This window comes from Lissotriton vulgaris, unplaced genomic scaffold (genome assembly GCF_964263255.1).
Source record: "Lissotriton vulgaris unplaced genomic scaffold, aLisVul1.2 SCAFFOLD_1174, whole genome shotgun sequence".
Classification (NCBI taxonomy): domain Eukaryota; kingdom Metazoa; phylum Chordata; class Amphibia; order Caudata; family Salamandridae; genus Lissotriton; species Lissotriton vulgaris.
The window spans coordinates 335024-357235 of NW_028249365.1; the positions used below are offsets into that span (position 1 = coordinate 335024).

Here is a 22212-nt window from a genome sequence, read left to right on the forward strand (position 1 = left end):
TCAACTTATGGGCCCCTTTTTAGCTTTTTAGATCATAGTTCTCAGACTAGGTTTATTCCTACCAAAATGCACAGAGACTTTCAAAGAACCTTATACGCTAGGGGGTTAGTGAAAATCTAGAGAGAATCAAATCCCGATGTCCTAGAATTTACTTTTTTTTCTGCTGTTCATAACTCTCACTCTAGGATAGATTATATATTTTTTACTCAGCATACTCTTCTATTACTAACACATGCCGAAATAGGTTCAATACTCATTTCGGATCATGCTCCCTTCATTGTAGATTTAGATTATCCTAAATCCTTTCCCTCTATTTGCATATGGAGATTTAACAAAACCCTTTTGCTGGATAAACAATTTAGAGAACAATTTACAATATATTTGCAAGAGTTGTTTGCGAATAATCTTGCCTCAGACACACAGATGAATTTTATGTGGGATGCCTTTAAAGCAACCGCAAGGGGCTTAATAATATATTTTGTAGCAGAAAAAAGGAGGAGGGCTCTTAGGGACTCTGTGCAACTTTTAGAACGGATTCAAGTTTTAAAACATGAATATGTCTCCTCTTATCACAATGACACTTTATCTAAACTTATTAAGGCCAAACTGCAATATAACAAACAACTCAGGACAACGCCTGTGGTTCCTGCTTTGTTTTAATGCGGAAATGTTTGGTGATCGGAAAAAGCCCATAAAACCTTGGCTAATTACCTTAAAATAAGAAAGCAGAAATCTAAGATTGTTGGTATAACAGACACAGCCAGGATCAGGCATAGTAATGACTCTAAAATGTTAGAGTTTTTTTCTGAATACTACATGAAGTTATATCCCCCAGAATCCTACCCTTCAACTGAACAAGTATTTTTCATCCAATTCCTAAATCTCCTGATAGCATTGTAGATGTGTCTTCTCTTGACACTCCACTGTGCGACCAAGAGATTTTAAATGCCATCAACCAACATCCAAAATATAAAACTCCCAGGCCAGATGGCTTTTCTTTACATTTCTATTTACATTTCAAACAACTGTTAATTCCTAAGTTATTACTTCTTATTGCTCATTGTTTAATCACAAGGCGAATATAGGCCTTCACATCACATGTGTTTACAACGCATGTGATTACAACGCAGTTCTTACAATGACTGTGTTGTTACATCGCAGTGCCATTACAACGCAAGTTGTTACATCGACTTGCTGTAGGGGACGTGCTGGACTTAGGAACAGTATAATTTACTATTCCACCTCCAGTGTGCGCAACAGTAGGGAAGGTGTTGGAATAGTAAATGATACTGTTCCTTATGTTAGTGCGCTCCCTACAGCAAATCGATGTAACAACTTGTGTTGTAATGGCACTGCGATGTAACAACTCGGTTGTTGTAACATCCACGTTGTAATCGCATGTGTTGTAACGCATGCAATGTGATGGCTGTTTCCCAACAGGGCAGACACAAGGTTTTTTTTCTCAGGCTATGCTCTGTTTACTTCCTAAAAAAGATAAAGATCTCTCTCAATGTAGCAACTACAGGCCTATCTCGTTGATTAATATGGACTGTAAGATGTTTGCTAGATTATTGGCACTCCGTATTAATTCTGTTATTCCTGATTTGGTCGACATACATCACTCGGGTTTGTGAAGGAAATATCTATTTGAGATCATTCTAGAACCTTCCTTAATATTATTCACTTCGCCTCTAAACTGAACACTCCATTAGCTGCCATAACTCTTGATGCTGAGAAGGCTTTCGATCGGGTGAATTGGGAATTTATGTTTGGAGCATTGAAATGGCATGGTTTTAGTCTTCATTCTCTCCAATACATCCAGTTTCTATATTCCGAACCATTTACCTCTATTTGGGTCAATGGTAAACAATCCAGTCATTTTCCTCTTCATCGAGGGACTAGACAGGGTTTCCCATTATCCCCACTCCTATTCATTTTATCACTGGAACCATTCTTAGAAACAATTCACCAATCTCTAGCCTTTTTGAGTTTCCAATTTAAAAGTTTGGATATAAGATACACAGCATATGCAAATGATATATATCCAACCCTAATACATCTTCACCAGAGTTTTTTTCACTATTAAATACATACTCTGCAGTTTCAGGATACATAGATAGATAGTTGGTCCCCTTTATTTCTGTCCTGGTGGGGTAGATTAGCTGCAATTAAAATGATGTTGCTACCATTTGAGAATGTTTCCTTGTCTGTGTTCCGGTTTCAATTCCACACACCTTTTTCAAAACCATTAACCATTCTTTCATTACATTTTTATGGATCAAACACAAACCTCGAATCTCCTTAGCCCTTCTTCAGCAACCCAAAGATACTAGTGGGGTTAACTTTCCCAATTTTAGATCCCATCATTCAGCCTTCATATTGAAACATATCTGGACATCCCTCTCGGAAATTGCTACAGATACATCAACAGGTTGGGGTCTACTAGAACACGTACAATTTACACCTTTTGCTTTCAGGGAGTTTGTTTGCATCTCTCAACCCCCAAAGGTGTTTCTTACTCCAGTACTTACCCATTTGATAGCTATTGTAACCCTTTAATTATCTGCTCCAATTCATGCTCTTTAAACATTTCACAAACTCCAAATTGGTATAATAAACACATAAAATTAAGTAATAGAGTTCTCTCGTGGAAAGAATGGATCAATAAAGGGATTGTAATCATAGGTTATCTACTCTCTAACAGGTCTCTGTTATATTTCTCAGGCATTCAGAAAAAATACTATATATCCTCTTACTATGACTTTCAATATCAATGCCTTAAACCTCTTCTTCTCCTTTATATTTCTCAACCATCCGCTATTGCTTCAAACACACAACCTCTCTCTTCCTAGCTGGATTTCTCTTCCCAAATGAAGGCCTCTGGCATATATACGTTTTTGACGGGTTCCTCTAAGTTTAAAACAAAATCCAAAATAGAGCTATTGTGGGAAACAGATCTTCAACATGAGTTTTCATTCCATACCAGGAATCCAATACGGGCTAAGATCCATACCTCTTCTCGATCAGCACGCACAACCCAAACAATATATTTCTTCTACAACTGAATAGTTTTAACCCCGACGAGTTTATATAAATTCAAGCTTTCTAACAATGCTAAATGTTGGTCTTGTGCTCATGATAAAAGTAATCTTTTAAATATGTTCTTTGAATGCCATTTAGTTAAAAAAATGTTGGTTACGTATTTGGGATAAGCTTAATGAAATGTTGTCTACAAATATCTCTTTTGACATCCTGCACATTTTTCTAGGAAGCAATTCTCCCCTTTGGTGTACGCAAGGTATGGTCAGGAAATGTATTGACATGACAGTTGCTCTTGCTTTATAAATAATCACAACTAAGTGAAAAGATAATACTATAGTTACTTATATTGGTTTGTGGAATCTGTTATGTCATCACTATAGGTCGGATCGAGCTTATGCCACCTCTTTTTTTTATGATTCAAAAAGATGTATTATGGTCGCCCCTTACCTCATTTTTATCCAGGCAATCTGCTCAATCCATATCTAGGGTTACCAATTAAGAACCCCCATAGAGATTAGACAGTTACTACATTTTTATCATTACTGCATAAGTTGTTAATTTCTTTGCTCCATAAATGTATATTGCAGTTTAATCTTTCACTCTCTCTCTTTTTCCCTCTTGTCTTTTCTTACTCCCATTCTTTTCCCCCTTACGACTTTGTTTCTACTCCTTTAAATTTTTTTTATTAAAATGCATTTGTTAAGCATTATGTTTATATATTTCAATTCAAGCTTTTAGTTTTCTTAGTTTATTATAAGCTATGTCAATTCCAAATGGCTTTTATTCGTTCATTTTCTTCCTTCTGTTTATAAGATGGGTGTATTATCTCAAAATACTATATTTCTCGATATCTGCTTGGATTGACTTAAGTATGTTTCTTCTTACATTTTGTAAATGCTTTTTGTTCTACAATCTATTTAATAAAGCTTTTTTAAACTTTAAAAAAACATCATCAATATGGCTAAATCAAGTTATTTATAGATGATTATAACTTATGGGTCACCCTTAGATCCTTGTCGACCTCTGTTTGATAGAGAAGGACCAAAACTGCTCCACCAGGTGCTGTGTGAGCTTTGCAGCAGATAAATAACAATGTCAATAGTACCTAAAATTTGGAAACACGCTCTTGTTCAAAAAAATTTAATGCCGGTCCATTGGTGATCGGAAATTATCAACCTATTTCCCTTTGCTCTTGACTATAAAGATCTTGGAGAAGGCAATAAATACTCAACTTTCAGCTTTCGTAGAAAACGACAAGTACTTCATAAGGGTCAGTTAGGCTTTCATCCTGCCCATCGCATGGAGACAGCTTTAGTCTCTGTCTTGGATGATCATAGGGGTTTTGCTGACCTCGGCTTCCACTCTGCCTTAGCGCTATTGGATTTGTTTGCTGCTTTTGGCACAGTTCTTGTTCTCAGATACTGGATTGAGTGAAACAGGCCAGTGTAATGGGCAAAGCATTAGACTGGTTGGAATTGTATTTATCTTAGAAGTCCCAAGCTGTATAGACGTGACGCTTTCCTTCTGGACCTAAGGAAATATCAGAGGGCGTTTCTCAGGACTCGGCATGGAGTCCAACGCTATTTAATTTTCACGTGCAACCCTTAGCAGGATTAAATTAATCTGTTACAACGATTATACTCAATCGTTGATTTAAGAGGCACATAAACAGAAGAACTCAGCCCTATTCTTTTAAAGAGTATATGCTTGTAGTGATGAATTGAATGCATGCCAACTCCTTGAAACCAAACACAGACAACAGTGAAACTTTACCCTCTGAGTTCTGACTAGTTCAATTGCCCTTCCACCCTTCCTCCTGGCCCCCATCTTCCATCTCTTTGGGCTTATAAAAGATAGGGCATACTTTACCTGTTTGAGCCATGGTGCACCTTAAAGCAGGTGCACTGGGTGCAAATGGAGAAAGCGCCCCTATATGGAAAAATGTGCTGCCCTCAGGGTATCCGTGACTGGCGCTGCCCCCAGGATAGTGCATTCAAGAGCAATATGGGCCACCTGTTTAAAAGCGATTGCTCTGTTCATGCAGCACCAACCTGCACTTTCAAAAGGGTTTATAGATACACTTGCACGCGGGTGCACGAATGACTGCACCTGTCTGCAAGGAGATGTCTGGGGGGGTAATGCAGCGCGGGCACAGAGACAAAGTGATTCCCTCATTTGCATAGGGCCAGGCCCACATGCAAATGAAGAAACACCCTCTCTCAATAGCGCTGGTCTTACGTGTGCGTCAGTTCTGTCTGTTTTACAGAAGGGACCACACAGGCATCTGCGGCCCCTTCCGTAATACCAAGGTGTCCTAGTGGTGCACAAAGTGGGTGCAAATGCCTGTTGCGCCATTGGGGCCCTTCTCTAATATGGCCCCAGATGTTTGGGATCTGGGATTTCAAATTGTTCCAAATCTAACTTTGTCCTTAAGGTTATTATTCTATGTTCTGGGTGCTTTAACCTAATGAGAGTACTGTGAAAGAGTGAAAGATTCTGCCATTTTTCCATTCTTGTCATCTCAGACAATCCCACTGGTAGTTCGAGAGACCACTTTGAGTTATGCCAACTACTGCACTTCTTTATTTTTATCTTCTCCTGATTTTTTATTAATCTTTCAGCAGATCCAAAGTGCTGCAGGTGGTCTGGCATTGAGCTTACCTAATTGTTCCTCTGCCTAGTTACGGGTTCTAAACTGGCTTCCACCATCCGGACGCATTACAGTCAAAGCAATGTGCATTCTGTTAAAGGCATTTCACAGGACATGCCTCTAGTACTTGGAGGAGTTCCATCACTATCTTCTATCTCGCTGCTTGAGATTGGTTGAATCTCATCTTCTGGCAGTTCCAAGGCTTCGCTGAACCCGGATGGGAGTTCGAGCTTTCTCAGTAGGGGCAGGAAAACTATCAAACTGCCTTTTTACCTCAGGATGTTTCATTTTGTGCTCATTTTTTGTAGGTCTTTGAATACTTGGCTGTTTCCCGAATTGAGCTACTTTCCTTTCAAGCCTAGACAGCCCCAGGGCAACTTTGTGGTATTAGAGCACTTTATAAGTAGACATTATTTTAGATTACATGTTAATTTTTTCAAAGAGTGTTGTTAAGTGTATTTGTATTTGAGTATTAAGTTGAATATTTCTGCAAGAAAGCTCTTAAATAAAGGAGTTCTTATTTGTGTAGGTTTTGTTTGACATTTATAAGGTGATATGTGGTGAGTTATTCTGTAAGGCATGGTGCGGCAGTCATGCCAGAGTGCAAAAACGTTTTTTGATAGTTGAGAATCAGAAATAAATATGTTTAGCCAAGGGCTGTTTCTCTGCTATTGCGGAGATGCATCACCCAATTGCTGAAATGAAGCAGACAGAAGAAAAATTAAATGACAATGAAACTATTTTATTGCCATTTAATTTTTCACTTCCAATCGGGAGTCTAGGCCAGGGTGGGGTTGTGCCACAGCATCAGCAGCAGGCGGAGAAGGAGTGGTAGGCACTGAAAGTGCACAAGTTCGTTTGGCTAGATGTCATGCACTTTTGGATGTCTCCAGGCTGTTCTTTGGAAATATTTGCAGTGTTCTGGGGCACCGGCTCCCAGTCCCTGCTGGAGCATGAAACGACCCTGCTCCGCCCAATCCTAGTGCTTCTCTCATGCTGGGAGTAATAACATGAGAGAAACACTGGGATTGCGTGGAGTCAAGGACCCTCTTATAGGAATTGCAGTGCCAGGTCGAGAGCAGAGGAGCAGTGAGGTGCTAGAGCAGAAGATCGCGGCGGCCTGCAGGAAAATGTAAGCTTATATGTTTATTATTTTATTTTTTTGCCGCCCCACCAACTCAGATTGGCAGTAGCTGTCACTGAGTTCAGCAAATTGCTTCTGGAGTGCTGTCTTTCATAGACTGTGTGTTGTTATCAACAGCGAGTTAGAAATTCTACTAGATGTTATTGGAATTGCCAATATGGCAGTGGTTATGAATTCATGGACTTCTGAGATGACATGTTAGTTGTAGCTATGTGGCCTGCATAATCGAATGAAGAATGATGGCAAGAAGAATGAATTGGGTTAAACAGGTCAAAAGGGATTTGAAGCAGATGGCTAATGCTGATTTATGTGTTTTGAGTTGGTGGCATTAATATTCAGGGTGCCAATAGTTTTATGGGTTGGTGGTTGGTCAGTGAGTATTTAGCAACTAGTATCAGTTAATCAAATATTGGTGATGTGATTAATTTCTCTGTAATAGGTAGAATATATAGGAAACAAAAATAGCAGCATACAGCAATCAACCAAAAACTCAAAGGATACAAAAATAATGGAACATTAATCGATTTTAGCATTCTGTGATTCACTGTTTTTTTCCCCGGAGAGAAAATTAAGCCAATACAAACTGTTGAGAGTAAAGTTTTCATGCCGCAACAATAGCATTGCATGCTGCTTTTGTTATTCTCTTAGCAGTCTACTTTCTACTTCACTCAAATGGTCAGCTGAGTGATAAACGATCCATAGATCTCCACTGGTACGAAATGTTTAGGAGAAATACTGAAGTCGATGAACAAATAAAGTCTACTATGCTCAATTGTTACACTTACGCACCTCCTCGAAAGCGGCACAGCCAGAGACTACAACACATGGTCTGAAATTTCGAATTTTCACTTTCTTCTCCAGCCTTGTGTTCAGATCATCTAGAGAAGCTTCAGAAAGTAGCAGGATAGGTGCAAGCTCAGCATAAACAGTCTAGGTAGGAAAGTTTGAACAACATGCAGCAGAAAACATGAGAAATTGTTTGTTAGTACATGAATAAAACATATGATACAAACTGGATTAATTTTTTTTAATCTACCCATGAATGAGCACTATGGGGTTATTCAGAGTTTGACAGACAGGGTACTCCGCCACAAATGTTTTCTGAATACCCACTCTATTTACAATGGGGCATATCGTCATGTTTTCACCAGGGGTTGTCCCGTTGCCTCAGCTGGCGGAAGCCTTAGACCAACAGCCCAGTGAAGTTTGGGCCTTCAGTCTAAGTACCCCAGACCATGCACCCTATTTAGACCAAATATTCTGACATACATTTTTCCTGCTCGGCACATCCAGAAAAGGTGTGGTGGTCCCCGATGGGAAAAAGAACTGTGATCCTTATACCCTGGGAGACAACTCTGAGGAAGTCAGGGCCATTTATTTTTTGTTTTCTAAACAGCTTTAAGAGTGTTGGTTTTGTTTTTGAAGAACATAAAAGTTTGCTGAGAGGCCGCATGAACATGGAAGCAGCTCAGTAAATTGACAGTGCCTTCAAACGATGTAGCGGCTAATTGTCTTGACTGCCTTGGTAGAACTAAGTACAGCCTGCCAAACTCTAAATACATTCCCAAGTCCTATATAAATCAGAAAATATTAGGGCCTGATTCCAAATAAAAAAGCATAAATGAAAGGTTGTTTGGTGTAGTTCTAAGTGCTGTAGAGAATTACGCTTGCATATCTGCTTCACAAAAGGTAAAGGCAGATGCATGGAAATTTGCTGGTTTTGTAAATTTCATGGTATCTTTTCCCTAACTCAACTTGTACAGACTAGAGCCACTGCATTTTGAAGATGTGCCATGCATAAAGGTATAGAAATAATGAGCTGCAACATCAACAAATATCTTTATTTTTATTTTCTTTCATTCATGGAATTTAAGAAAACAATGTTCATTGAGAATCTTCCTTTTACACCACATGTGAAATGGGGTATATTATTTCTGCACAACTTCCTTGTTTCTGGAGTAAGACCAGAATTGCAAGTAAGTGTGTAAATTAGATCACAAAGGTTTTTCCATTGTATAACCTCCTTTACTTTGCATTTTTCTTCACTATTAATCATCTGCTTACCTAGGAACAGATTTCTACGGATTTAGACCCGACTACTGTAGAAAATTCGCATGCTTAACAAAGGCTCCAAAGCCATAAATATTATCTATGCATGTGCAGCACAGATGTTTAACACATTGTGGATTGCCTCATCCACAATTTATGGCTTGTATATACCCAAGTCACAGCATAGCATATATATTTTAAGTGGGACTCCGCCCCCCACAGTCTACAGCTTTGTACAGTAAGTTTGGAGAATTTGCACAAGTGCTCGACAAAAGGGTTTCTGGTGGTACTCCACCACTGAATTCTGGGCGCTTTAGTTATCAGAAAGTGGGAAGCAGCCCATGCCTTAGATCTGACTGGCTTAGAGCATTACCTTTTTTTCTCCTCTTTTATCATAAAATTAGGTCTTTCCAACTGGTGCTGAGCAGCAGCAATAAGTATCGCTAAATGCATAAATGCAAAGGCTGTTAGGCTGGTGGACTGTGACTGGGGAGAGGGAGGCTGTCTGTCTTCGATCTGAGCGTTCAAGTACATTGACTCCTCTATAGTCATTCATCGCTTACAAGTAGTCCAAAATGCAGTGGTCAGGCTGCTCTTTCGCCTTTCAAAGGATACATCAGTGTCAAATCTGCTCCAAGAGCTTCACTGGTTGACCATGGACAAATGAACACAGTTTAATGTATTCATTGCTATATGCACAAGGCAAGATTTGGCACAGCCCCACGATAGAATTAAGATCTGGTGGCACGTTATCAGCCCGCATGTACTCTTCAATCATCAAACCAGTCCCTCTATAAAGTGCCAAGAATGTATCTTGTGTTCATGGGTGGGGCGGTCATTTTTGTACCTTGGCCCAAAGGTATGGAACAATCTTCTTGAATCGTTGCAAAGCTGCTACTCCCTCAAAGTTTTTTGGAAGGGATTGAAGTTCTGGTTGCTTTAAATTGGGAGCTTATTTCACTTAACCTGAGTTTAACAGCAGGAAACCTCCTGAGGTAGCTGAGCACTTTACAAGACGCAATAATAATCATATACAGTAATGGAGACTCAGTCTAAAAGAAAATGACTTGCAACTTAAGATTTCAAAATGTGACTGTCAAAACCTGATGACTTACAAATACACAGTTTTCCAATACTGTGTCCTCACAAATGGCACAGTGGATGTGATTTAATATTTGATGGGCGTGCAAAGAAAGGTATTTTCATGCTCATGGATTATTTTAGCAAGTGGACATAAACTGGTATGGTGAATACTGTTTTTGTAGTGTGCCTATCCATTCCTTAAGTGGACTACTCAGAGAAGGAACACTGTGTATTCGTGTAATTGATAATGGCGTACAGTTTATATGCGATCAAATGAAATACTTACTTGAATATGCGAATGCAGAGCATTGTGTTGCTTTATTGTACAGTCATTATAGTAACAGACTGGTAGAACACTATAACAGAGTAGTGAAGGGAACTAGGGGTAAAAGGGAATGTACTGTGGAATGAAGGGGTGCTAAAAGAAGTAGGGTTGTTTAGGACCCAAACTAATGCTATGATTATTAGTGGTAGTTTATTAATTTAACAAGGGACTACCCTTTCCAACTTCATAAAACATCCTGGTTAGATCTAGGAACAGTTCTAAGAGAAACTCTATTAAACCACTGGTAAATGTGGCAAAAGCTGCATTTCCTAGAGAAACACATTAGATTCAAGCAATACCAACATTTTTAAGGTCAAGAAAACAACACAACCAAATACCTAAAAATAAGAGAAAAACTGAATACGCAAAAGAGCACTTAAAGCATCATAATCAAATGTTAATGTTTGGGGGCAAATAGCACCAAAAAAACACATAACTTCAGTTACTGATGGACTAGGACCCAGGTGCACTGTTAAACTGACTGAAATGGTGTTGGGCTTGGGTAAATCACACCAGTGAAAGTTTTTACCTTAGGACCTGGAACATTATTTAGAGCTTGGCAGAGCAGAACAACTGCTAAAAAGTGGCATTGACATCAATTCACTCTTAATATGGCACCGCATTTTGGCAGATGTTCCCACCAACCCAACTATAAATAAGCCCTTCAGTATTTTTCCTGGTGCTCCACATACTCCAGCGGGGAAATGTCAGAAGCTGAAGCTTGCGATGGCTCATGAAAGTCTGATATGCCATCAGCAAGCTTCATCTGAATCTATTGCTTTCAGAGCCAACATCTCCAAGCAAGACAATGCTGGATTATGATCCACCACTGAGACAGATTTGTTTCTTTGCACTGGTTCAAGGATTTATTATCAGACTTAAATTTTTTTGATTCTCCGATTCCACCAGTGAGGCAAGGTTGGAAGCTGTAGATGGGCAAGGACCCACAAGGCCAGAAACCTTTACCGTAGGTTCTGCTGAACCAGTGTTCTGCTTTCAGCTGCTTTTGTTTTGCCTGTGGCCTGTATATCCTCCCTCAGGAAACCTCTGTGCCTTTTATCACTTCTTCACAGGTGAAGAAATTGACAAAGTCACACTTACAGTCTCTCCTGCAGCTTCGCGGTCCTGGGGCATACTTCTCGGCACCAGGCCTCTCACCAACCAGGGCTCTGCAGGATCCATATTTCAGTTGTCAGCTGTCTCTCTGTAGCAGTATTCTTTATTCCAGCTTCCAAGAAGAGTCATATTCTTGAAAGAGGTTTCCCTCCCATTTCATGAATGTTGTAAAGGGGTTGTGTTACGGAGCCAGTCTTTTCCGGTAAACGTCGTTTACAACACGGTGTTTACACCGCACGACCTTTACCACGCTGTCATTACAACGCAAGTCGTTACAACACCTTCCCTACTGTTACGTGGACTGGTGTTGGAATATAAAATTATAATAATCCTCAATCCCCGCCCTCCAACGCAAGTCGTTGTAACGACTTGCGTTGTAAAATCCGCGATGTAAAGTACCGCGATCAAAATGATCACGTTGTACTGTCATATATCCGTCTTCTCCTGTGCTCTCGCTAGTGATTGGAAAACCCCACACCCAATCATGATATTGTTCTCACATAATTCCCTGTAGTGGGGCTGATCCTTGCATTCACACAGTGTTAAGTTAGCATGAGCTTATTAGAAGTTTAAACACCATTTTACCTTTTGCTGTCTTTTGCACACGGCACACACTGTAGCTAGTGTTTAGAGTTAGGCTGAGTGTTTTGCTTCACATAAGAATAACTTGTTTTTCTACATTGTTAGACTTGTTAGACTTGCTTCGTAAGCTTAGTCTGAACAGTGAGTGCCGAGGCCTTCAAGGTTATATCAACACTGTGGCTATTGTTCGAACTGATCAGTGCACGTTCTAGCCATAACACATATGCAGCTGTGGCCACCTCAGATTCTGGCGCCTTTAATAATGCACTGTGTAGGCATGATTGTAGACACTTGGAGAACATTCGTATGCTGAGAGCTTGTGCAGAACTCGATGTGATTCACTACTGCTAATCTTTGAGGTATGGGGTCGCCTAAGAGACCTTCTTTAGTTATAAAATAACCTACTAGCAAGGGAGGGTGAAATATAGGTATATATTTAACCTGTTTCCATTTAGCAATATAACATGCTTTCTCCCTTTGTATTTTATGGAATAGTAACTATGCTGACAATCTTATTTCTTATCATATGTCTGCTTGTATTAGCTAAGATGCTGCACCTGAGACCAAGGCGTTGAATAAATATTTTAAACTTGCTCGTGTCTCCTTTTACTTCATGGTTTGGACTGGTATGAGAGTATAACGAAAGAGTGCTCATGTTTCCCACCTTACCTGAGGTATCCTATGTCACATGTTCTGGGTTGTCTAATCATTGGTAACTTTGCTATAGCACGAACAGCTAGTGAGACACTTTTTTTTGGCCTTCCCCGCCATGCTAGATCACCGGAGCTGTTACTCTCCCTTCACTGGCTTCCTGTAAGGAAGCGGATTGTCTTCAAGGCACTTACATTTGCCCACAAGGCACTCCATGCGGTTGGGGCCAACTACATTCAGAAACGGCTTACTTTTTATAAGCCTACAAGATCCCTTAGATCTGAATCCCTTGGTCTGGCAACTGTCCCAATCATTAGAAAAGGTAGGATAGGTGGCCGCTCTTTTAAACATCTTGCTCCCAAGTTGTGGAACTCCCTCTCCTTGGAACTTCGTTGCACTCCAAATCTGTTGGCCTTTTGAAAGGGTCTGAAAACTTGGCTTTATAGTCAATAACTGGTCTGTTTCTTGTTTCTTATATTCTCTGTTTTCAGATATGGGTCAGAAAGCGCCGGGACACTCCTTGGAGTAGCCGAGCGCTATATAAGACACCCATAACATAACATAACATGCTAGTATGGTAGGGGATTTTGGGTACTAATGTGAGTTATTGGCACACCCTAATTCACTGAGGTCCTGAGTCTCTGTGCACAGTTCTGTGTCTAAGCAGAATCCTTGCAACATGGCGCCCTAACAGTGGTGGTCTTATTACATGACGCTTGAGTTGTGCTTATATCAGTCCTTAACCCCTTCACTATTGTTTCTGGTTAACAGTGGTGATGGATAAACCTGCCTATAGTTACATAGGTCTTTTCAAGCTTGAACCTTTCAAAACGGTTTCCTTTTTGAATTACTTCCCAGTTGTGCTACATTGCTTTGCATTGTACCTCTTCTTTTCTGTGTCATTATGGGAGACATTGACATACCGCAGCATAGTCGCTTTGCGGTCCGCAACCATTTCCAGGCTTTTAACGTACCCTTGGAGGGCCTGGTGGTTATTTTGGTAGTGAGTGCTGAGATAGCTTACCCGTTTGAGATTTTTTACTCATTGGTGACATTTCCCGCTGTGGATACGGCTACTCAGGTGTTTCACACTTATACTCCAACAGCCGTGCCCGTGGAATGTGTTCCTTACAGGACACAGGAAATTCTAATTACTGCATGGCAGCACCGTGTTTGGTTTAATAGCGCACTTCCCCACAATTTAATGACGATTAGATTAGGTCCTTTGTCCATTCCAAGCGCTTCTTGGCCTTTGTTGTCTGGATTTACCCCGCATCCTCATGCGGGGCAGTCCCCGTTGCTGAATTAAGGCCTCTATATACCTCTGCAATCGGGGTTATCAGGGCCCTAGTTCAATACATTACCTGCATTTTCCAGGGCGGGGCCCCTGGTGTTGTTGCGCTTCCAGCTAGACCGAGCGGAATGAAGCTTAGTCGTGTGATGGTCAATGCGGTTATGGGCAAGCGTCCCCAAGATAAGGATGATATGCCTTTTTGGCTTGTCGAGTAATTTGACCAGCTAGAGGCAGTTTTTCCTAATTCGAGTCCTGTAGAAAAGCACAGGATTCCTACAATTAGTTTGCTCAAGGACTTGGTACCGAAGGCCAGGGTTGTGAGTCATGGGGTAGAATTTTTGCGGCAGTGTATACGAGATGCTTAAGCACTCCATCAATGGTTGTCCTTCCGACGGTCATTAAGCGTGTTCAAGATGAACACGGACCTGAGACTGCGGTTGAATTGGGAATGAGACTCGTGGGCTCATTTGACGTAGTTTCCGATCTCGTCCTTTCTAATAAAAGGGAGATGCGGTAAACTTCCAAGTGTCTAATGCTTTGCACAAAGTCCCCGATGCCGATAAACCCCGTCAGTTACTGAGAATTATTACGGCGGCTTATAAGACCATAGGCAGTAATAGTTTACGTGTCAAGCCCTTTTCTACCAAAGAGAAAAAACAAACTCAGGGGTCGAAGTCTGAGAAAGATGATCAACCCAAAGCGCCAAAGCAAAATTGGAACAAAAATAAGAGGCAGGGAAAACAACAACAGAAACAGGAGTCCCGTTCTGCGTCAACAGTGCATGCATCTACTAAACGTGCTTATGACTTGTGCGACCGCGCTATGATTAAGTCACCTGATCGTTTGCAGGTTCCTGATCAACGTTCTCCTCATTCTTTACAGGACACATCAGCCTCATCGTCCGGTGGTGGTGGCGGCGGCGGAGGACGGGGTGGCCAGCAGAGTCGCGCATAGCCCAGCCCGAAAGATGGAAAAGGCAAGCAGGACGATTCTTCGCAGAAAAGACCCCAGTTTCAGAAAAACGAAAGTTGCAGCTTTAACAGCAAGGTATGCCACAGATAGTGAGAACGCAGCTTCGGAATCAGACATGGACGCTGACGTTGTTGGATAGCGCTGCGGAGATTACCATTGTCCGAGAGGCCCTGCGTCCACTACTGAAGGTGAGAGCGACTGACCAATTCGTTGTTGTTGAGACAGCTGATACTAGAGTAGCTCCCCCTGATAGGCCTGTTGAAATTGACCTTTTAATTGAAGGCGACATACAATGTACCATAAAATGGGTGTTTTGGGAAAATCTTACAACTAGCTATGACATTTTGTTAGAGGAGGCTGACTGGCTCCCAACTTTTGTTCTCGCAGCTCAGAGAGGGGAGGAGGTAATCCTCCCTAGTTTCGCGCACACTGTGTCTAAGGAGTATGCGCTGAATTTTGCAGAAGAGTGGGCTAAAGCTCTTGTACTTGCTTTGTACCGGACTCACTGTGGTTGGGATAAATTCTCCCCCCAACATGAGATTTCCTTATGGTCTATGCCACAGCCTCAACCTCAATATCCCATGCGATGTGAAGCGAAAGCTTCCGTGGCAGTAATCCTTGAACAATTGGAAAATCAAGGTGTGATTGAAACTTGTGTGTCTCCGATGAATAACCCTCTTTTTACTTTGACCAAGCCTGATGGTTCTTACTATTTGGTATTGGATTACCGGCATTTAAACCCGCATTGCCGTACTTGTGCAGTACAGAATACCCACGGCTCTGCCCTAGTGGATGGTCTAGTGCGTAAGAGGTTTAAAACCACACTTGACATATCCAATATTTTTTTGCCCACAATCTGTCTCGTTTAAATGGTCAATGGACCAGTTTTATCAGCAGTGGCAAACAAAGACAGTTTAAACGTTTAGCTATGGGCTATAAGAATAGTGCGGGTATGTTTGCTGCCAGTATTTTCTCTCTTTTCGAGAGAGTCGACCCAGGTTCGTGTTCGTATGTGGATGACATTTATCTCACAGACGACGAAATATGGGCGCATTGACCGCATAATTTGTAATTTTGTCATTTGTAATTTTGCGGACTTCGGTTACAAATTTAACTTTGCAAAGTTTCACATTGCAGAGTATACAGTATTGTTCCTGGCTATGAGCTCAACAATGAAGGTCGAGGAATGGCTCCTCACTTCTTGGAGAAATGCGCACAACTGCGCGCTCCTACAACACTAAAAAAATTGCAATCCGTGCTGAGATTTTTGAATTTCGGGCATACATACATTCCCGAATATGCCCAGCGTATCAAGCCATTATATGCTTTGATACAACCAACTTTTACCAAATTGTGCTGGCTGCCTGAACATTCAGCCATTTTGCAATCTTTGCAGGCTGATCTTCTAGAATCTAACCCCCAGATTCATGAAACCCATTTTCTGCGAATTCTAAATTGCGAGAAATACCGACCACAAACGCTGATTGCGATTTTCCCTAAATCGCAGAATAATCGCTAAATCTGTCAATTTCCATGTTGAAATTGCGATCTCGCTAATAGCGAGATCGCAAAAATGGGTAGTCGCATTTCGAGCACAGTGATGACATCACAACCAGGAAACAGGCAGTTCCCTCCCTCATTCTGAATACTGAGGCTGATTTGGAAGCAGCACTGCTCAGAGCTCCACTCTAAACCACCTCCAGCTTTGATTCAGGATACACCCCACTGCAGCAATGTCACAGGATGCAGTAGGGAGCAGTTCTACTGGGAGAAAGAGAAAAATAAAATTCTCAGAACAGGAGCTTGAACATTTGATTGAGGGAGTCAGTCGAGATCATGACAGACTGTTTGGGAAGGAATTCAGGAGGGTGCATCCGTGCAAAAGTCAATTCTGTTGGAGTCACCCAGCGATCAATCGACGATCTCAAGAAGAGGTGGTACGACCTCCAAGGTCGTGCCAAGGAGAAGATCGCCGAGAGGCTGGGTGAGCGTGCTGCAACAGGAGGGGGAGATCCAACAGTCCAACAGTCCCCTCTAACACCCCATTGGAAGACCTCATTGAGGACACCTTGCAACCTGAGGCATGCGTCGGGGTAACCCGGCTGCACTCCTCCTGACCCACACAAGTAAGCCAAGGTAAGTGCCATGCGATTGAGACCCTGTCCCCTAACAATGGCAATGACCCTAGAGCTACCCATTAGAAACCCCAGTCATGCAGCCCATGCACACCAGAAAATCCCAATTGCATTGTGGGACATGTAGTCTGACCACAATTTACATTCAGCCCCATACAGCCAGATACGTCCTAATAGAGTCAATCCAACAGTCAGTCAGGGAATGCTAGCCTGCATGCATGTAGCAACCTTCTTGTGCAAGATACATGTTATTAACCAACGTCCACTTTACATCACAGGTGGCGCTGAAGATACCAGCAGCGACAGTGAGGGGCTGCAAATTGACGAGAATCCTAGGGATTCTGAGGGTGATGCACATCCAACCCCAAAACCAGGGCCATCAGGCCGAGCACCAGTGCCAGCAGCCATACCACCACCGGCAACGCCAGCGCCAGCAGCCTTACCACCACCTGCAACGCCAGTGACAACAGGCGCTCCACAACCGCCAACTGTGAGACCCATGCCAGTGGCATCGGCAACACCAGCAGCCGTCAGGCCACCAACACAACGCACACCTACTGTGCCTACCCAGTCCAGCGGACAGGTCAGGGAGCGGCGCCAAACTACACCAATCGCCGGCAGGAGGGGTGTGACTGTGCGTGTGCCGGGTCTGGCAATAGAGGGCCACATGCTGCACGTCCACCAACAACAGGCACAAACCTTGCAGCAATACATCTGCAGCTGCACAATACAGCCAGGAATGTTGGCCAGCTGTCCGACTGGATGGAGCGAATGACCACAACAGTGGAGGCAAACACTGAGGCCATGCTGACCCAGCGGGACCTCACCGGCGCCACCACCGCCAGCTCCTAACACTCCTCTCGGCATACACGTGCTCAAATTATATCATTGGAAACGCAACATCACAGATGTCCCAAAGATCATTGGCCATGCAAATTCAGATGGTCCAATGCTGCCAGGACGTGGCACGGGCACTTGAGCAGGCAACCACTGCAGTTCAGGCACTGCAGGCAACTGGCCACGGCCAGACAGGAGGGGAGGACACTAGTGAGGGAACATCTAGCCACAGCAGCCTGTCTTCGCCACCGGTCAGTGTTCTCCGCCGCAGCAGCAGGCCTACTGCGGCATCACGGGCGACTCCGGATGAAGATGTGGAGAGGCGAATTGGAGCCTCGGGCCGTAGGCGCCATTGACATTTTTGCTCATCATGCAGGGACATGCTGATGAGAAAAGCTTGCCCTTTAACAAATCAGGAGATGTATGACGCAATACACCTAAAATGTTTCTTTTGAAAAAATGCAATATTATTGTGAATACAATAATATTTATTTGATAACAGTACATCAGACTCATGTCATTATTTCTATTGTCATGCATGAGTGAAGTGTTGGGTGAGGGAGTGGGTGGACTAGAAAAAGTTATTAGTGATTTGGTTGCGGCGTCTGTGTCCTTCAGCTGGATTTTCACTGCGTGCATGACGCGCATGTGGAGGTGGGCGGTTGTCCCCTTCCGACTCACTGCCAGATATCTCAACAGGTATTCTGCGCTTGGTAGCAATGTTGTGGAGTATTGCACACACGGCAACAATGCGGCTGCAGACCTCAGGCTCGTATTTGAGGGCCCCACCAGTCTTATGCAGTATGCAGAAGCGGCTCTTCAAAAGCCCAAATGTCCTCTCAATGCAAATCCTAGTGCGGATGTGTGCTGCATTGTAACGCCGTTGCTGTGGTGTTGCAGGGTTGAGGTAAGGGGTGAGGAGGTACTCACGGAGACCGTAGGCGCTGTCACCTGAATGTAAGGAGCAGAGGGTGAGTGCATGTTCTGCTCAGCTACATGATCACAGTGTATTATATGGGGGCATGTGTACTTACCTAGTAGGTGTCCTTCGACAAAGTCTCCCCTGGCCAGTCGTGTGTGAATGCCGCTGTCCGGAATATGAAGGAGTCATGTGTGCTCCCCGGATATTGTGCCACTATGTCCGTGATGTAAGTCTTTGAGTTGCACACCATCTGGATATTGAGGGAGTGGTAGTTTATGCGGTTGCGGTACATGTACTCCGTTTGTGCTGGTGGGCAGATGTGGATGTGGATACAGTCAATGCATCCAATGACCTGTGGGAATTGGGCAACGTTGTAGAACTGTAGCTTGGTGTCATTCAAGTCCTGTTGGGTGGTCGAGAATGAGATGTAGTGGTGAAGGCGGCTCAGCATTGCCTCAAGGAAACTCTTTAGGCAGTGGGACATGGTGCTCTGGGATATTCCCCCTGCAACAGAGACTATCCCCTGGAAGCTTCCGGAGGCCAGTAGGTACAGGCAGCACAAGACCGGGACATGTGTAGGCACGGCATTGGTCCTCCTTGTTGGGTGCTGCATCAGGGGGTCTAGGTCCCGGATCAGCTTTAGTATCATTGGCCCATTCAGGCAGTACTTTGTGTATATTTGCTCCCTTGTTTGGCCCAGCAGGGCGACCCGCAAGCGGAATATTCTCTCCTGGATCCTGCGTCTGTTCCGTGCTGCAGCCTGGAGCCTGCACCGCCTGACCACCATGTAGAGTCCTGGCATCGTGAGAGTCCTCGTGCTACTACTGTGTTTCCTTAAGAGTGTTAGTTCAGGACTGAACCTGTGGCTGATTTTTTTTATTTTATTTATTTCTCCTTAATGGTTACCACCTGCTTTTGGTTCTCCTTAAATTGCGGGTCGCAAATAGCGATTTTCGGGTTTTTCGCTATTTGCGAGTTTTCATGAATAGCGTTTGCGAATATTTTGCGGAATCGCTAAATAAATCGCAAAATCCATGGATTCTCGCTATTTCCGATTCGCTATTGGGGTTCCTCCTAAATTCTGCGATTTATTTTGCGAATTCGCAATTTTTTTTGCGAACTTGCAAATACAGTGATTTTCACATGATGAATTGCTTTTCTGTATATTGTGATCGCAATAGATAATTCGCAGCTATTGCGATCGCTATTTTACTTCATGAATCTGGCTGTAAATTCTTACTGGCCCGTGATAACCACACCAACCTGGTGATAAGAATCATCCCTGCGGCGGTGGGTTTCACATACCTAACTTTTAACAAAGGTGACACTGTACCTATCGCTTACAAGTCACCCTTATATACTTCGGCTGAAATGCGGTTTTCCACTGTGGAAAAAGTTTTGACAGCAGTGCAAATGGTGATTCTGAAGGAACGCGCACTGTCGCAGGGAAAGCGCATGTTGGTTGTTACACCGTATCCTGCCTTGGAGGCAGTGACGAAAACCAGTGTACCTAATTCTAAAGCTTTGCACCCACGGTGGATACAATAGGCATCATCATTGACGTCTCCGGATGTCACGTTCATTTTTGACGCCTCCTTACAGTCGCAGGAGTTTTTGCAGTATGAATGTGTTCATCCTGCCCCGTTGACTATGCACCCTTTGTAGGATTTCCATTGTATCGTTTACACTGATGGTTCAGCCCAAGTCGTGCATGGGTCTAAGCACGCATACGTCTCAGCTTGCGCAATTGTGGTTGGTACGATAGTGAATGGTGAATTCAAGCCCATGTCGTACATACAAAGACATTAGGGGACTGTACCGGCCAGTTGGCAGAGCTCCGTGCTCTGATGCTTGCATTGGAGTACGCAGATCCTGGTGTGACTACTCTTATTGTGAGTGACTCTCACTACTTTGTCCAGTCTTACAATGAAAATCTGTTCTTTTGGATTTAGAACAACTATCATGATTCCAAAGGTAGCACAATAAAAGATAAAATGATCTGGGTTCGAGTGGCTGAACTTAAAGAGCAACTGCCACTTGTGTATGTAATTCATACTTTTGGTCATCAGCGTGTGGGAGTTCACGCTGTTGGCAATAGTCTGGCCGATGAGGCCGCGAAGACAGCAGTTTCGACATATTTAGTTGCAGCAGTTACACGTTCCAAAACTAAGATTGATGATGACATCTTGGCAGCAATTGCCGCTAATGATAAGGGCAGTTAATATCCTACTGGATTTCCTTCAAAGTATTCTTATCATTTAAGTCCGGATAAAGTTCCTTATGTGAAAATACCAGACGTTGGTGACAGATTGGTTCCCAACGCGGACCGCAGGTCAACGCTGTTTACAGCTGCTCAAGAGGGTGTTGCGTCCACACATGCAGGCGTTTCGGCTACTGTATCTCAGTTACAATAGCGATTTTGGTGGCGGGGACTGTATAAACAGATGCGTGAATACGTCCTTCAATGTGACATTTGTCAGCAGATCAAGCCCTCGACTGCTACGAGTCCGCCTCAGACACAGTTGTACATTTCTAATAAATCGCTTGGGTGTGTTTATTTAGATCACTGCGGTCCTTTTTCCTCTGCTACTGCGTATAAGTACATCTTAGTTGCAGTTGATTTTTGCACGTGCTTTGTATGGGTGTGGCCCCACCGAAGTGCTGATTCACGACCTGTCATAAGGGATCTGTGTGTCTTTGAGGGAACTTTTGGGTGTGGCACCTTTCATTCGGAGCAGGGTCCAGCATTCGCCTTTAAGGCGTACAAGGATGCCATGAGTTCATTGGGGGTCCAGGTCAAATTTTCGTCTCCATACTGGCCTGAGGGTAATAGTGTTGTGGAGCGGATGAACCGTGACTTAAAGCAATCCTTGCAATCCTTGACAACTAGGGTTGTAGGTACTGGACGGAACTGGCTAGCCCATCTCAATAGCGTACAGCGTGCACTTTATAATCTCCCTACAAGGTCTCTGGGTGGGCGGACCGCATACGAGATGCTCTTTGGTATCAAAATGTTTGTCCCGGACCTTGAAGGTCTAGACCAGGGGGCGGCAGCTGCCCCCTTTGAAGTAGATGAACATTGTAAAGTTTTACAGACTGAAATGAGAGACAGTCTTGCAAAGGAACACAAGCCCTCCACATCTGATGCTGCGTTGCAGATTCCGGTAGTTGGCTGGCTACCCCGAGTCAGAGAATTGGTCCGAGAGAAGGTCGAGAACAAGAAAGAGTTTGCCCCCTCATATCGAGCTCCAGTTTCCTGTACTTGGCGCGCAGGGCACAAAAACAGTTGTTTTACCTCCACTTCCACGTCGTAAGGAAAAAAGGTACATCTCCATTGACAATTTCAAATTACACATAGTGGCTGATTGTTCTTAGTATGACACCTGCGGTCTCATGTCCATCAATACTGA

The 22212-nt window shown here is 43.1% G+C and overlaps 1 pseudogene across 1 annotated transcript in view; it reads right to left on the reverse strand.

Annotated features, from left to right (window-relative positions):
* The window catches only part of LOC147663586 (mitochondrial amidoxime-reducing component 1-like), a 322187-nt pseudogene that overhangs the window by 62596 nt on the left and 237379 nt on the right, over positions 1-22212 (reverse strand). The window contains exon 4 of the transcript XR_015305283.1: positions 7626-7766. The product of XR_015305283.1 is annotated as a mitochondrial amidoxime-reducing component 1-like (transcript). The remainder of the gene's footprint in view (positions 1-7625; positions 7767-22212) is intronic.